This window comes from Ursus maritimus, unplaced genomic scaffold (assembly GCF_017311325.1).
Source record: "Ursus maritimus isolate PB19 unplaced genomic scaffold, ASM1731132v1 scaffold_27, whole genome shotgun sequence".
Lineage (NCBI taxonomy): Eukaryota > Metazoa > Chordata > Mammalia > Carnivora > Ursidae > Ursus > Ursus maritimus.
The window spans coordinates 24,811,646-24,829,328 of record NW_024425230.1 but is presented as its reverse complement, the minus strand read 5'-3'; positions in this window follow the sequence as shown (position 1 = coordinate 24,829,328).

Here is a 17,683-nt window from a genome sequence, read left to right as displayed (position 1 = left end):
CATCCAGAACTTTCCGAGGTGGGGCCTGGCATGAAAGAGACCGAGGAGTGGGGGGCAGAGAGGCGGGTCTTCTCCACGCTGCCCGCTCAGCACAGGGGACAGGATCTGCTCGGGGCACACAGCAGCCCAGGGTGTCTGGGGTGGGGCGAGCGGCTTTGCAGGGGTATGTCCGATGAACTTACGGGAAAGACCCCTCTTAAAACCTCTTAAAAATTTTATCCCAAACGGTGGATAAAACATATTTTCGTAGTTTAAGGGGGGAGGAAATGAACATCTGTATTCCCAGTGTTGAACCTAGGAGATAGACTGTCACCAGGGCCTTAGAGACCCACTCTCTCCTCCGATCACACGGCCTTCCTGCTGCCCCTGCGGAGAAGCCACTGTCCTGAGCTTCCTGTTAGTCATTCCCGTGCTTTCCTTTGTAGTGCGCATGCGTGTGCGTGTGTATGTGCGCGTGTATGTGCGTGCGCGCGTGTGTGCGTGCGTGCGTGTGTGCGTATGTGCGTGCGCGTGTGCGTGTGTATGTGCGTGCGTGTGCGTGCGCGTGTGCGTATGTGCGTGTGTGTGCACGTGCGCACGTGTAATCTACGACTGGAGGTATTTAGGTTGTCTTCCATATTTTTGCTATTAAACATTTTTGGGGGCGCCTGGGTGGCTCAGTCGGTGAAGCATCTGCCCTCGGCTCAGGTCGTGACCCCAGGGTCCTGGGGTCGAGCCCCATATCAGGCTCCCTGCTCAGCGGGGAGGCTGCTTCTCCCTCTGCCCCTCCCCCTGCTTGTGCGCTCTCTGACAGATAAATATATAAAATCTTAAAACCGGAACAGAAAACCCCGCATATTTGTGTACTTCTTGTGATATGACAGATTTCTGGCTGCTGCTGCTTAACCTTGGTCCCACGTTGGCATCACCTGAGGGGCTCCTTAAAGTGATCTCTACGCCCGACGTGGGGCTTGAATTCATGACCCCGAGACCAAGCCAGGAGCCCCAGTGAGAGGCTGACTTTACAATGCTGATGCCCGGGTGCCCATCGAACTGCTCTGGGGGGCAGCCTAGGCACCCTGCTTTTTAAGCCCCCCCGGGAGCTTCCAGTGGGCAACCAGATGCAGATTTTGACTCAGTAGGTCCATGGCGGGGCCCCGGGTTGTGTGTTTCTAAGCTGTTCTAGGTGACGCTGACCCGTGGCCCCAGCTGGAGTCCTGCTGGGTCAGAAGATGGCTCAACTTCCCACGAAATGCCACGTCGCTTCCAGAGTCGGAGCCCCGATCTCCCTCCCGCCAGCCCTGGACAGAAGTCCCAGTGCTCCACACTCAACATCCGGGGACTTTGAGAATTTTTGCCTAAACAGTGGATGTGAGATGTTAATCCCTGATTACTCATGAGCAGAAGAAACTTCTCAGAAAGATATGGACCTTTGTAAGTTCTCTGTTGTGAAATGTCTATCCGTGACTCTTGCCCGTTTTTCTGACAGATTTTTATCTTTTCCTTCTCCACAGGATTATTCATATATCCTGGACGCTAATCCTTTATTTGTCTCATATGTTGCAAATACAGCCCCTCGGGATGTTCCTTGCCCTTTTATTCTCTTCGTGACATCCTCATGGGACCCATGGTCTTACTTTTACTTGAGTAAACCTTAATGGGCACTTTTTTCGTTATTACTACCTTAAGTGGACTGACTCAAAGTACATAAAAACGTTCTTTCTCAAAACCACAAGAAGAAATCGATAAATACATCAATCCAACAGCACCAGCATCTGGATGGCCTGTGTGTCGTGCTCTGTACCCATAAATCACACCGACGAGGCCCTCACCTCGTAAGACGTACGCTCTGGCAGAGGGGGGACGGCAGGCGATAATAAAGAAACGCAGAACTCGCCAAGTGGTACCAGGCGCTGGGAAGAGAAATCCAGCGGGGAGGTCAGCCTGCCGTCCAGCCCGAAACAAAGCCCACCTCCAACTGCCGTAAGCCTCGTCAGACGCGAGAGCAGACTTCATATTCCTGGAAATGATAGAAAGGTTCATTCCGGTGTTTCACGGAGCAGTTATCTTGCATTTTTTGCGTATGCGCAGAACGAGGCCTGTAAGCTGTGGGATCAGGGAACGAGATACCGCAGTGGCTGCCTTCCCCTTCCCCGCAGGCAGAGAGAACCGAGTTCTGTTCACTGACACCGGGGCCTTGTTCCTGTGGGGGAAACCCGAAAGGAATTGATAACAAATGATTTCAGTTCAGAGGTCAGGAGACGCTTTCTTTGTGGTCAGATAGGAAATATTTTCAGCTCTGTGGGCCACGTGGTCCCGTACTCGGTCTCTCCAGCTGCCCGGTTGCCCTGAAAACACCGAAGACTGTACGTGAGGGGATGTGCCGTGTTCCCATCGAGCCTGATTGACAAAAACTGGCCGTGGGCCAGATTCGGCACATGGACTGTCGTTCCCAACCCTGTCTCACAAATTCTCCTCCTCTTAATATGGTTCAGTGGTTGTGTTTCATTCCAAAAACAATGCGTGCTCATGGGGGAAAGAGTCCAGCCAACCAGGAGAATACAAGTAAAAAGACGAGAGTCCCTTGCCTCCTCTCTCCTCAGAGGGGACCGCGCGACACACGGGCCTCCATCTGGGAAGGAACCTCGGAGTCCCTCACACAGCCATGCCCCTGCCACAGCTTCCCGGACTAATTTAAGGAAAGACAGACATAAAGGACAGACTGACCGAGCTGGGCACTCGCCTTCTGCCCCATCTGCTGGCCCCTTAAAGACGACCTCTGTCCCTCCCAGTGCAAGACTCAGGGGGGCTTCTCTGGAAGACAAGACCACTCGGGGCATGATTACTGGCCACTAGGAAAAGTAAAATACCACAGACGTTCTTTCAGTCAGCTCTGCTCTCTCGAGCTGGGTGGGGACAGAATTCACTCGTCCATCCACTTTCTCCCTTCCACACGTTTATGACCCCAAACGCTCTGCTCAGCTTGGTTCTGGGGATGCAGCGTCGAAGACTCCAAGCCCCTACCCTCTTGAAGCTTATCTTCGAGGCCGGGACACAGACCCAAAACAGGAGAACAAATAGAAACCATCCGATCACGGGACGTGTCATGGAGGAGACAAGAAACATGCCGCGGATGTGAGTAAGGGAATCAAGCATTTAGGGTTCGGAGCGGGTGAGGGGGGAGTGGTTTGGCGTCCACCTGTCGAGCCTGTCGGCCGAGCTTCAGTGTTCTTGCCGCCACCTCCTGGCTGTGTGTCTCAGGGACCCCACCGCACTTCTCTGTGTCTCCGTGTCCTCGCCCGCAAAATACGGATGATTTAGTACTTTCCTTGTAACGTTAACGTGAGGATTATAGAAGCCTGGAACATACTGAGCTCCCCCAAAACACTAGCTGTTATCGTCGAGAGAACTAGAATATTAGTAAAAAGCCTCTTGGGAGCGTGTGGGGGCAACGGCGCCATTTGCGGTGCTCTGTCCTGACATTTGTTCTGACCGTTATCGGTCAGTGTTTCTTTCTTCTGTTTCTCTTGTATATTAACCATTATTTTCCACATATGGCCGTGATTAATAACCATTTTTACAAATCCATTTACCCAATTCTTAGCCGCATTGGTATTTTACTGTTAAGTATTTTTTTAAACCAGCACGTAACCAAACACAAGTCCTTCGGGCTGGACCAGAGTTTCTCAACGCGTGGCCTCTGGACCAGTAGCGTCAGCCTCACCTGGGAACTCGTCACAAGTGCAGATTTGGGTACCCACCCAAGACGTGCTGAGCTGGAAACCGTGGCGGGGGAGGCAGGGGTGGGGGTGGGGGTGGGGGGTATTCAGTAGTCTGTTTTAACAAGCTCCACGGGCGATCTGATTTGATTCGTGTTAAAATTTGAAAACCTCTGAGCTACGTTATTTGACATTTAAATGAAAAGGGGGTCCTACTGAGAGTAGTTCCTTTACTCCCCGGGGGAGGAAACACTGTTTTTGGCCACAGTAACCAGGAGAACAGGCTTTAAAGCTGTCCCAGTCCATCACTGACAACTTCCCTCCATTAGAACATAGCTCCGAAGGCCAGCCAGTCGGCAGCAGCCCTGCTCCAAGGGACCAAGCTTCCTCTGCTAAAGGTCCCTTAATCCCTAAAAATTCCCACTGATAAGAACCCACAAATCCCTGACCCCACACTTCCTACTCTATACGGATCAGCATTTTGCTGTGTGCTTTGCGTAGCAAGTGATGGATCCAGCTTTTTGCTTGATATACACAGTGGTGACGTCTTCCTTCAACGGCCCGTCCAAGCAGCCGGATTGAGTCCAGAGGTGCCAGCACCGTTGGCCCCTACAGACACTGGTAATGCGTGGGCGGGGGCGGCGGAGCCGGGACGTGCGTCCTGGAGAGGCCGGCACATTTTTAGGACACATCCACACACCCCGTGGGCCGCAGGAAGCACATCTGCAGTCCTGGGGGCTCAGGCATTCGATCTACAACATCCAGATGAATCCAACTCCTTTGTGTGCAAGAGGCGATCCGAGGAAGGGGACTGCTCAAGAGCGGAGACTGACTTAGTGACCGGTCGAACACAGCCCCTTCCTGCACTCCGGGAGAGAAGGCGAAGGTTTCGTGGCATCATGGAAAGGGATCGGTGTGCTTGGTACGTTGCCACGGAAACCACGAGGGACGCTGTTGTAGCTAAGGGTGTTAACACACGCACTACTAGGTTGTCTGGGAATCGCACGGAGTACTTAAACAGTGTGGCTTGTATTTATTTTTCACGCTGGGACTTTCTCTTTGGGCGCATTCTATAAACCTCAGGGGAGAAATGTTATTTATTGACCTAGACGTCTACTGAGCATCCCCTCAGTCTGTCCCTGCGCTAGTCTGGGGACAGAGAGACGGGTGAGCCGCGTCTGCGCCACGAAGCTTACAGCGGGAGGTGGGGCGTAGAGAAGAGAGGGGCACGCGCACGGCTGTGCTCCTAGGACAGAATTCTCACAAGCTTTCATGAGAACTCAGGGTGGGAGAGATCAGAAAAGATATCCCCACGGCGGCAACGTTCATCCTGAGTCTGGAAGGGTGGCTTTGTGTTTTCCATGCAGAAAGGAGACGAGGCTGTTTTGAGCAGTGCCCTAATTTTCCTGAAATGTAGTCACGGCGCAGCCAACTCCAGTGGCCTTATGGAGTTGACAGTGACGTAGCTGATCTTTGGAGAAAGATCCCAAACATCTAAGGATCGAAGACAAATCGCGCCTTCTAGATCCGCCCACCGTGAAGAGGTTATCGTAGGACTGATGCTGTAATGACGTAATCGAGGGTCGTTCAGTCCACAGATGGGTACGGAGTGGCTGCTTCCGTGGAGACACTGTTGCAGGCACGGGGGCACGGCGGTGGGTAAAACGACTGCATTTCTGAGCCGCTGACTCTCATCCTCCAGTGGTACGGGGCAACTGAGGAAAAAGACAAGGAAGTAGATCAGGGTAAGGGCTGGGAGTGATGGTGACGGAGACTAAGTATGTAGGAGGATGGACAAGAACTTTCTCACATGTGATTTTTGAGCAAACACCCGAACGAAGTCAGGGACGGGGTCTCGCAGAATTCTGGAGAGGGGCAGGGTGTGGGAAGGGCGTGTCAGGCAGAAGGAACAGCCAGGACAAAGGGCCTCAGGCTGGAGTGTATTTGGTTTTTGCTGAGCAAACGGAGAAGCAGGAGAGCTGAGGGAGCGGCATGGTCCCAGCAGCGTCCGCTCTCCAGATTTTGCTCCAAGTGGGAAGTAAATCGGAGGGTCTTGAGTAGACAAGGATCGTCTGTTTTGGAAGGAAAACTCTAGCCATAATTTCTTTGTAATGCTTCTTTTCTTTTTGAAATTGTGGTAAAATACAGATAGCACAAAATTTTGTTTTTAGAAAATTTTGTTTATTTATTTGAGAGGGAGCTGGAGAGCGTGAGCAAGAGAGAGAGCGTGGGAGCGGGGGGCGGGGGGCGGGGGGAGAAGCAGACTCCCCGCTGAGCAGGGAGCCCGAGGATGATAACGCGGGGCTCGATCCCAGGACTCCGGGATCATGACCTGAGTGGAAGGCAGCCGCTACACCGATGGAGCCACCCAGGCGCCCCCTGTTTTTAACTTTTTTAAGAATGCTGTATTATTCTCCACGGCACCTGCATCATTTCGTATTCTCGCCAGCAGCGCACAGTCTGTCCACATCCTCGTCAGCGCTGGTATTTTCCGTGTTTTTGTTTTGTTTAATAGCAGCTATCCTAAGGGGTGTGACGTGCTCTCTCATTGTGGTTTTGACTCGCATTTCCCTCCTGTTGAGTGACATGGAGCGTCTGTTCATGGGCTTGTCGGCCATCGGGGTGTCTTCTTTGGAGAAGCCTGCAGAGGCTCGTCGGCGAGCCAGGACACCGTCTAATATCGCGGGGACTTAGAGCCCTCCCGGCATTAACTCACCGGTTGCATCTACTAAGCTCACAAAGCCTTGGCGTCAGCAGCCTGTGACACGTTCTGTTCCGTCAGCGGCTGGGCATTAGGACTCGGGAACGGGCCATCTCCTGTGTGTATCGGGGGCATGGAGACTGGTCTAACTTTCCTAGAGGGTAACTTGGCTGTTAAGATGGTGCAAATCTAAATTTCTCCCCAAGAAATAATGGGAGAAGTGCAAATATGTTGAAAATCATAGCCTTATTTAGAATACTGGAATCCAGAATAGAGGGTTGATTATATAAATTATGTCCATATTAAGAAATGGTATACCACTTAAAACTAATGTTGAAGGAGACTTAAGACTTGGGGACGTGGGGGCGCCTGGCTGGCTCAGCCAGTAGAGTGTGACTCTTGATCTCAGGGTCGAGAGTTTAAGCCCCATGTTGTTTGTAGAGTTTACTTAAAAAAAATTAGAAGTCTTGGGGAAGTGTTTATGGTATATTATTATGTGGGGAAAAAAGGCTTATTACTATATATAACGTGATTTTTTTTGCCATTTAAAAAATTACTTGCTTCTTTTTCTTAGGTAATAAATTCACACTTGGTTCAAAAATGAAGTGGCACAAAAAGTCATACGAGGAAAAGTCTGTTTCCTCTTCCTGTCTTCCATCGTCCTACACCCACCAAAACCAGCACCAGACAGGCAGGAAGTGTGCTGTTTGCTGTGGATCATTCTAGATGCTGTCTCAAACATCTGGAACTAAATGCAAACGTATGTCCTTTCTCCCTTCTCCTTTGTGCAAACGGTAGCTTGCTATATACGTGGCTTTACACTGGAATTTTTAATTGTTTTACTTATTTTTAAGATTTTATTTATTTGAGAGAGAGCGGTTGCACGAGGGGGGAGGGGCAGAGGCCGAGGGAGAAGCAGACTCCCTGCTGAGCAGAAAGTCTGACCCAGGGCTGCATCCCAGGAGCGCGAGATCACGGAGATCACAACCTGAACGGAAGGCAGGTGCTTCACCAGCTAAGCCACCCAGGCGCCCCTATTTTATTTTTTTTAAGTTTATTTATTTATTTAAGCAATCTCTACACCCAACGTGGGGCTCAAACTCATGACCGCAAGATCAAGAATCACATGCTCTTCCAGCCAGGTGCCCCTAATTTTATTTTATTTATTTATTTATTTATTTATTTATTTTATTTTTTAAGATTTTATTATTTATTCATTTGACAGAAAGAGAGACCACCAGCAAGAGAGGGAACACAAGCAGGGGGAGTGGGAGGGGAAGAAGCAGGCTCCCAGCAGAGGAGCCTGACGTGGGACTCGATCCCAGAACGCCGAGATCACGCCCTGAGCCGAAGGCAGAAGCTTAACAACTGCGCTACCCAGGCGCCCCTAATTTTTTTATTTTAGTATATAAAGTGTATCCTTAGTCTTTTAAAAAAAACAGTCGCATGGTATTCCGCTGGATAGACATAACATAGTTTAATTAGCTCTGTTACTAGGCATTTCGCCGTTCCAGTTTCGTACCGTCCCGAGGAGAGCTGCGGGGTGTGACTCTGCGTGTCATTTCCCACATTGTGCAAATACAGGATTAATGCCCGGAGTGGAATCGCTGGGTCAAATGTAATACACATTTTCATAAATCTTGGCAAACTGCCGTCAGAGATTGTACCAGTTTCAGCTTTCCTCAGCAATGGCTGAGGCCAGGGTCTGTTCTCCAGCCTCCCCAGGTCCCCCAACAAAGGCAGTAACATCAAACTTCTGGAGTTTTGCCAATCCAGTAGGTACTTCAGTGTAGCATTAATTTGCATTTCTTTGTTTATGTGCAAAGTTGAGCCTCTTTTCAAATATTTATGAACCATCTGGGTTTCTTTTCCCATGAACTGCATGTATATTATTTTAATTAAAAATGCTTCTCCGTGCATCCGTTCGTTCTCGATGTAAATGCCTCCTGCATGCGGACTCCCTGCTGGACACCGTAGGGGCCATTGTGGGTAAAGGAGCGAACCCGGGGGACTCGGCTCCGGCTCTCCAGGACGTGCAAGCTGGTGGAGAAGGATTTTGAGCTAAACAAGTGAACTGCTTGCAGAAAACTTACACGTGTGCATTCATACATCTGTGTAACTTATACGTGGAAGGATACTTGGCTGTCTACTGCAAGCTAACAGATGATCCTTGAGTAGCAGTGATATTTTTCCTTTGTGCTTTTCTGTATTTTTCAAGCTTTTTTTTTTTTTTGAGATTTTATTTATTTGACAGAGAGAGACACAGTGAGAGAGGGAACACAAGCAGGGGCAGAGGGAGAGGGAGAAGCAGGCTCCCCACTGAGCAGGGAGCCCATGCTGGGGCTGAGCCGAAGGCAGACACCTAATGACTGAGCCACCCAGGCGCCCCTGTATTTTTCAAGGTTTTGGTAGTATACACACATTAGGTTTGCAATGAGGTGATCTCTCCACTGTCCATTTTCTGAATTTTCCACTTTTTTTTTCCTGCAAGGAACACACATAATCTTTGCATCCAGGAAAAAGAAATACGTGATGTGAAAACATCACATCTGACACACAAGTATGTCAGATATTTAAAAACACAGGAAAGAATGTTCCTTCTCCATGGCCATGATGAGTTTTGGAGAGGGAGATGTAGAAATCCATGTTCAGAGCTTGCAAGTGGTTGGCCCTGTTCTAAGACTTCCTGTCCCAAATTCCAACACAGACCTCCACTCACCAGAAAAATTAAGGACTTGTCTCTTCTTGGCTGGGCAACCTCATCTGCAGGCAGCAAAACAGGAACTGAGCAGCTCTTAGTCCTGGAAATCGGCCGCGGGGCGCAGGCTGGGAGTTTCCCTTTTTCCCCAAGCCAGCTTCAGGCTTGGTGTCCAAGGGCGACCCCTGTTGGTGGAATTTAAGTACGCCCGTGGCTCCCGAGCCTCTTCTGCCAGGATGGGGATGCCTGGGGTCTGATTTTTTGTGGGGTCTGCTGGAAGCCTTCCAGTGAACAGCCCACTCGCTCCTTCCCCCCAGCTGCATTCTGCTTCCCATCTCCCCCATGCTCCCCTGTCTTCGGGTCTCCCTGCCGTTTTCCTGGGAAAACCTCGTCTGGAGACTTGGGGGATGCAGCCACAGGTGTGGCCGATCTTTCAAACAGCTCAGAGGGAGGCTGCTGGGAGACCAGGGACGGCTTTGCGGGTCAGCAGGGAGACAGGCTTGCCCTCCCCCTCCCCCACCAGCAGACCGAGAATGCCAGACTCCGGCAGCTCGCGGTAGCCATGCGCACACAGGCCGTGGGATCCGCAGAACATGGCTGAGGGCTGCATCTCACCTCCACCTGGGGCAGGCGGAGGCCAAAGGGCAGGCTTTCTGGGGGGAGCAACACCGTTTCTCCTGTCTGGAGACTCTCCCCGGGGCTTCTGACGAGAACCAGAGAACCAACACAGCCCTTCTTAAGCAGCTGCTCCGTCGGCACTTGCAAGAGCCACACGTGGAGGCGAGTCTGGGTAGGCACGCCACCAGAGCAGCGCCGCTCACGCCGGCCACAAAGGGCCGCCTGGCGCATGGCGTGCATCACGTGCCGAGTGGAAGCGCCGGTGGAGCTCAGTCGAGCCTGATTTCAGACATGTGGGGCCTGTTTGCAATCCATCAGCCTCACTTTCTCCCCTGGGCATCGGTCTGTGATCAAGAAAGCCGGATACCAGAGGAATGTGCTGGTTATTTCTGTGCTTCGAGAAAACATGACTAAGTCATTCTCTGAGCCCATCACCAGACAAGAGTCTGTCTTGGCTGTTCTGTGTCTCGGTGCCTGTGGGGCAGGCCTCTCAGCAGAGAGCACGTGCCCTGCAAGCCTCGGATCTACTCTCTGCTGAGGGGAGTGGGGGAGATCTCCCCTGGAGCTCTTTCTGCTCCAAGCAAGGCTGGTTCAAAGCGGACCTTTCTCTGTGCGGCCAGATACTCAGCATCCTCCAGGTGTCTGTGGGTCCTGGTGTCTGGGGTTCCTCCGTAAGAAAGGAAGGAACCAGAAATTATGGTATGGTGAGGAGGGTGCTTAGGTGGGTCCCACCTAAGTTTGCTGGAAAGGAGAGGTGGGGGAGGGCTGCTTGCCATAAAACCCAGCTGGCTACCTTTCAAGAAGTTGAGGAAGGGCTGAGGATTCTGACCCCAGTGAAGGTCAAGACCACCTTGCTGGGAAGGGCCTGGGGAGGAATGCAGGACTTCCCTAATTTAGCCAAGTAATCAGGGCTCTGTCCCAGCCCCCGAAGACAGGAACGGGCTCCAGCAGCTTCTGCCTGCTTGTCACTTGGTGGTGGGTTCATGGGGCTGGTGTGTGCTGCCTAGAATGAGGCCATTGCCCGAAGACTTGATTCTCCAGGATGCTGGCTGGAAGGAAGGAAGAAATGTGCATTCTAGAAGGCTCCCACCAGCCAGGTGAAAAGGCTGAGTCGTAAACTCCAAAAAAGTGGACCAGATGAAGAACTGGTATCAAAGCCCTCATTTCACAAACAACAGGCAAACAGAGACTCTGAGAGGGGGAGTAGATATTGCTGGGTCACCCAGCAAGCTAGTGGTAGAATGGAGAGAAGACGCCAGGTGCCCCAGGGACCTGTCACGGCCTCTTTCTACTTGGCAACTGTTTCCTCAGGAAGGGAACTATCTAGAGCAGTCATACCTGTTTGCTTTGACCCTCGAGAACTTCGGTCTGCGCAGTTAAATTTAGAGAAGGATGCTGGAAGGACCCTAACTTATTGAGCACCTACTATGTGCTAGGTATCTGTACTATTGACATCTTGTTTCAATCCTCCTACCAGTCCTTCAAGGAAGCATCATAGAACCCATTTCCCTGATGGGGACACTGACACCCAGAGGGATTAAGACCTTCGTCTGCAGCCACATAACCTGGGGAGTCTGACTCTGGTTTCAGATGAAGTTCTCTTGCAAACATGTCGCTCTTGGAGAAACACTGGGTCCCCTGTACCAGGAACTCTCTCCAAGGCCAGTCGTATTTGATTTAAAAAAAAAAATCCTGAGACTTAGCCCTGAACCCCATGTCGCGGTCCCTCTGGCAGACTCAGGACTCTCCCCTCCACCGCCTGTGTCCCGGAGCGTGGTCCTAAGCCCTCGGCGGCCCGCCGAGCCCCTCGCAGCCCAGAACTGGCGCCGGCGGCTCGCCGCGCCCTGGGCTCCAGCGCCCTCACCCGGCCGCGGCGGTCGGCTCTCCGCGCGCCCCGGCTCCGCGGGCTCGGGTCTGCGCCTCCCAGAGCGGCCGCCAGAGCCCGCCCGGGGCCGGACGGGGCGCGGGCCCCCGCCCCACCTCGGCGAGGGGCGGTCGGCCGGGGGCGGGCGTCTGGGGCTCCGGGGAGGAGCCAGCCCGCCGGCACTGCGCCGAGAGCCGCCGCGCGCTATAAAAGCCGCCGCTCGGGCGGGCGCCGGCGAGCGCGAGCGGAGCGCGAGCAGAGCGCGGCGCGGGCCAGTGGGGCCGGACTGGCGGGCGCGAGAGGCACGGGGGCATCCGGGGCAAAGCGCGGCCGCGCATGGAACCCCACTTATTCAGACACCCCTGAAACACTGCCGGTCCACGTTCCCGGAGCTCGCGGAGCCCGTCTCTGTGCCACCGGACCGCCCCGGCTGCCGCGCTCCTGGCCGGCGGGACGTGCCGCCGCCTCGGCTACCGACCGCGAGGTAAGAGTGCCGGGCCGGCGCGCCAGGCTGCGCTGACTGCCCGAGCCTGCGAGGGGAGGGAAGAACGCGGGGCCGGCGCCTCCGCTGGTGACGGGAAAACGTTACCCGGCTTCGGCTTCTGTCAGTCCGTCTACTCTATGCTCTGCGGTCCGCCTCTGTCTGTCTGTCGGTCCGTCCGGGCGTCTGTTGAGGGGCACACGCCCCCGTCACTGCCCTCTGGAAGATTTCTCCGAGGTCGTGTGATCTTTTGCAAGCAGCAGGTGCCGGGGGCGCCGGTGCCCCGGAGCGCGCCAGCAGTGTGGGGGGGGGGCTTGCTTTCCGAAGAGTACCCCCCCTTCTCAGTGGCTGAGGGAAGGGGAGTCTTGCGCCCGGGACAGTGGCTGGCCGATGAGGGACAGCCCTGAGGGTCAGGTCGCAGAGTCCAGCAGACGGGGAGCCGGCTCACACTGCGCGCTCGTGGGTATGCGCCGGGCAACAGGTCTGCGCCCTGCTGCTCGGGCCTCGGCACGGTCTTCCTTCTGGTTTTCCTCCGCCTCCCGTTGCCCGCGGCTCAGGCACTCCGGGTAGCGCTGGGCTCCCAGGGTCCTGCGGGCGCAGGGCGCGCGGTGTGTGTGTGTGTGGGGGGTGCAATGAAATATTAAAAGACATGACGGCCCCTGTTGATGTTTAGACTGAGACTCCAAACCCGGCATTGCTGGGAGAGGGTTCGGTGGTGCCTGGCAAGGGACGTCGGCTCCAAGAAGGGTTAAATTAGGTTAAATACCTGGGGGAGTGCGAGCCAGGGCTGTGGCCAGGTCTGCAGCTCGCCGATCTGGGAACGAGGGCCAGAGACCTCCTGGAATGGACCTGGCGGCACGCATGTGCTCTTGAGAAAGTGCGCCCGAGGTCCTCAGCCGCAGACTCTCAGCTCTCAGCGACCGCCGCCGTTCCCCAAGGGTCGAACACCACCAAGCCGTCCCAGGCGCGCCTCCAGCAGCCGGATTTGAGGTCCTGAGTCTTGCTCCGCGCAGCCAACGTTGCCCACAGGTGAGAACTCTGTTTTGAAAGTAATTTTTTGATGTATGAGCCAGTGCCTGGCTGCAGCCCCAACCCCGGAGATGGTGAGCCTGGGAGCGAGTCTCTCCATTCCAGCGGTCTGGAGAGGGATCCCGGGCAGGCCGGGGGGCTGGAAGCCGGCGGCTTTGCGTGCCCAGGCGCGGCTCCACCATGGACAGCTCCCAGCCACTTCCTCCACTCCGGTCCCTGGCCCTGGGTCTCGGGAAGTCGCGTGCGTTCCCAGACTCCCGGTGTTGGGGCGCAGGGCAGGAGGAGAGGGACAGCTCGTTTTTGAGAGCCCATTGTAACCTGTCCCAAGGATACGTGCGCCACTCAGGCGAATAAAGGGAGCCTGTGGTTGGTGACTGGGTCCTAGGTCGACTTGCAGCTGGGCTCCCTACAGGATCTCTGGCATGGTGTGCGGCGGGAGGGGGTCCCTGGCTTTTCTGTAGCGCGGTGAGGCCCTTCGGAGGTGTTACAAATGTGTGTGCCACCTGAGCATCGGACTGAGGCAGTGAGACCGTGCCAGACCTTGTTAGGGACTGCTCAGACTGCTTTCTGTACACAGCGTGGGGCCATGTTAGGTTCCAGTACATGGTTTAGTAAAGTTGGTAGTGGGAAGAGATATTACTTTCAGAGTCACAGAGACAGGGTGGAGAAGAATCCCATAGCACCGGTTATAGAGAATGTGTTTGGATGCATTTGCAAAAGCAACTATGCTGTTTTCTGATCCTAATTGTTTTCTCCACCTTGGAGAACCCTCTTAAAGAAGCTTCCGAAGGTTCCACTTGAGCCCAGCTGAGGCTTTTTCAAGTTGATTGCTTGGAAACAGGGAGGGGAGAACCTGTAGGGGTTCATCGGTGCAAATTCCACCTCTCCTTTCTCTGATAAGGAATGGCATGGACTGGGGCTCTTCTTTTTGCCCTCTGCATCCATACCGAAGTGTGTATCTTCCTCTATTTTAAAATTGCGAGGAATGTCCAAGCTCTGATTCTGCGTGACAATTGGAGGTACCTGGAGAGTAAAAAAAATCAAGCATGTTTTTTTTGAGGCAGGGTGTGTGATTTTGTGAAAGTCACTCGAGCTCGGTGCCTGTTCCCTATATCATGGGAGCACCCACTCTCCCTGGCAGGGTTGCTAATGAGAACTAAGTGGCCCAATATAAAGCACTTAGCCCCGCGCTGAGCACAGAGAACACTCTTAAAAGGGTAGCGTGTACGGATATTTGTCAAAGATAACTGTGCATTTCTTTTGAAGCCCCAGCTCTCCCCACTAACCAGCAACTGTTTGACAGGGACTCTGTCTCCCGCTCTGTGTCCGTGTTGGAGAACTTGGGGATGAAAGTCACGAGAGTGCTGAAGTCGATCACGGTGCCAACAGAGATGCTGTTCAGAGATAAACGAGGGCATTTTTGTGACACAGATCAGCACCTGTGTTTCTCACCTGAGCCACTTGGAAGAGAGAGAAAGTAAGTCATTTTCAAAATATTATCATTGCCCTCCCGATCTGAGGATTAATTCTTCCTGAGCCTTCTCTCAAAAGAATGCAGGATCTTCCAAAAGCCCTCCTTGTTTTGCTGGGGAGGGGAAGGGAGGGGCATTTTTCTTGGGTCTGGAGGGAGTGGCCTCCATGGTCCCCGTTCCTGCATTGCTGCAGGATGGAGTGAGGGTTCGCTGCGCGGGGCGGCGCCTTGTCTCAGAAGCCCGCGTGTGGTCCTCAGCATGTAGGAAGCAGCACATCCGCTCACGGCGGAGCCCTGCTTGGCTGTGCCATCCTGACTAGGACGTGGCTCTGCCTGCACACTTACTTGGTCCCAGCTGGATTTGAAGATTCCCTCCAGCTCCGCATTTGGGGTTCTGTCTGGTGAAAATCGCAAATACCGTGATGTTTGGATAATGGAATTATAACGGACCCGATCTCACACTTAGAATTTTTCTCCCCCCAAAATTTTTTTCCCCCAAACACGCATGTGCGTGTTTCTGCCAGTTTCACATTCTAGCGCTCTTAGATTTTTTCATCTATTTTTTTTTTCCATTAGCAGATTAGAAGTCATCTTCGCTCCCTCCATCTGAAAGGCGTGGAGCTCAAGGATGCAGGGCACAGGTGCTGGGAGTCTTCCTGCGGGCTTCATCCACCCAGTGGTGTGAATGGAGCAGGAGGCTGGACCCTGGTAGAGCTCGAAGCCCTGGCTCTCTCCCCTGGATTTCACTCAGGTTCCGGTTTCCAGCACACGCCGCTTTCTGGTAGGAAGACAACTGAGCTCCAGGACACCCTTGGAGTGGGGGCCAGTGGGGGGAGGGCCTGGCGTCGGAGGTAGCAGGGGGCTCTCCAGGGTCCCCGTGGCACTCTGTGTCCTGCAGCAGCGTCTGAGTCTCTGGGACAAGCCGGTCAGAGGGCAAGAGTGGCGATCAGGGGAGGACCAGCAGGATGAGGGGGGTGTGTTCCATTATGCTCAGTCTTCTCTGAACCCCGCTGCTCGAATACCCCCCTCTATGGTCTGAGCAGAGCGGCAAGCATTGTAGACTGAACACATTTGTAGTTACAGCTCCAGAGAGAAATGCAAGTGTGTGGGTCGGGTTCTTAAGAGGAACGGAGTTATGTGTATGGGCTGCATCCCCAGACCCCATAACCGTGAACGGTCAGGCGGCAACATCTCTCTTTCCACACGATAGCAGATACCCAGATAGTCGATCTCGTGAGTTGTCTCCTTGTGCTGTTGTGTGGAAGCAACTGGGTTTCCTTTGAACAGTGAATAGGAAAGGGTCGCATATCCTGCTCTCTTATATCTGGTTAGGTTAGTAGGAGTTAGGGGTGGTAATAGGTACAGAGGGACACTTCTCAGTGCTGAGTCCCTTTTCGACCAGTTTCCCTTGGGCCCCGAGCCTCCTTTCCCGGGAGCCTGGCACATGGGGACTTTGTTGAGTTGGGCGGGCTTCTGGTGGCTTTGGCCGTGACTCGGATCAGTATCTGCACCTATGCCCCAACCCACTCCCTCCAGGGGCGGTCCTAGCCTCTCTGGTCGGATCCCCCCTCCTTTCCTTGGCCTCTGTCTGCTCTCATGCCAGGCTCTGTTCAAACCTGGCTCTGCAGAAGAGAGGCCGCATGCAGAGAAATGTCATCAAATATACATTTGCTTTCTGCTTCGTTCCCTCCGTGCCAGGAAACACGTCCCCGCCCAGAGAGCGAGGCGTTGCCCCTCTCCCCTTGCCCTGATGTTCTCGAGGGCCCCTCTCCAGGCTCAGTGAAGTCCGGGCACATGGGTCTGCCCTCCCCTTCCCAGCCCCTGCAGGTGGGTGAGCCCTGGGGAGCCCGCCGGCCACCCCCACCCCCGGTACTCCCTGGGAGGGGTTTCCCGCTCTCCAGCTCCGACAGTCTGGCTCCTGCATTGGGAAAGCGCTGAGGTGTTATGTTTGAATCTCCTGCAAGGGCAGCCATGTGACAGATTTAGATACAACTTGGGTTTAAAGTGCTTTGACCAGACAACTGCTTTTGAAAACCCTGTTTCTCTGAGCTGTCCCTGTACAGGAGCTTAGCCAGGAGGCATTTTGTGTTAGGGGAAGGCGCGTCTGGAAGCTGTTCCCTCTGCCGTGTAAGGGATCCGTGCCAGCCTGCTGCCTCTCCTGATCCTGGACATCGCAGGGGGGCAGGAGGGCTGCGGCCTTCCCCCGGAGCCTGCTGCCCTGTTTGGTCCTGTCTGGGGTCAGGAGTTCCTGCCGTTGGCTATGAGGCCAGGGCCCAGGAGGGAGGAACGCACAGTGCCCAGGGTTCCATGGACTCAAACATGCAAACGCGTCACAGGGGAGCGTGTTAAGACGCAAGCTCTGATTGGCCGGTCCGGGCTGGGGCGGGGTGGGGCCTGAGGGTCTGCGTTTCCCACCCGCTCCCCATGGTGCTGCTGGTCCCCTGAGCGCCTTGGGAGGGGCCGGGGGTATAACCTCGTTCAGCTCTTGGTGTATTTTAAGTCAGTTTCTGGTGCCTGAGTGCATGCGGTCCAGCTGGCCTGTGTCCTCCTAATGACCTTACAATGACCCTTCAAATTCTTGGACGTAATTATTGTTGCTCCTCAACGGTCTTATCAGTAGACTAAATATCGTGAACCCTTTGAGTTCCCCTTTCCCCTGTCATAATAAATTTTCCAGCTCTCGGAACCGACTTACTTTTAAGCGCAAGACCGTTGTGCAAATGGCAATTTATCTTTGCCTGGCAGAGGCATCTGAATGTAATTTCGCTGGCATTAAGAGATCACTTGGGGAGTCTCCTCGCACTCTGGTTACAGACACAGAGAATGCATGTTTACATTTAGACAACTTTCCTTGACTCTGAGGATCACAGCTTTGTTTTGGAACCTAAAAATTAAATTCAAACCTCCATGATCTTCCTCGGCCCCCCTCGCTGGGGCATTCCTGTGGGGACGAGCTTCCCAGATGCGGGAGGGTCGGCCCGAGATGGAGGTGTGCGACTGCGTTGTCCTCCGTCACCACATCTGGAGTCAGAAAAGAAATGAGGACGATGTTCTGATCATCTTGCACACGGGCTCTGGGTTAGCCGCGGGGGCGGGATTAAAGAGATGGTCCCTGCCCTCCAG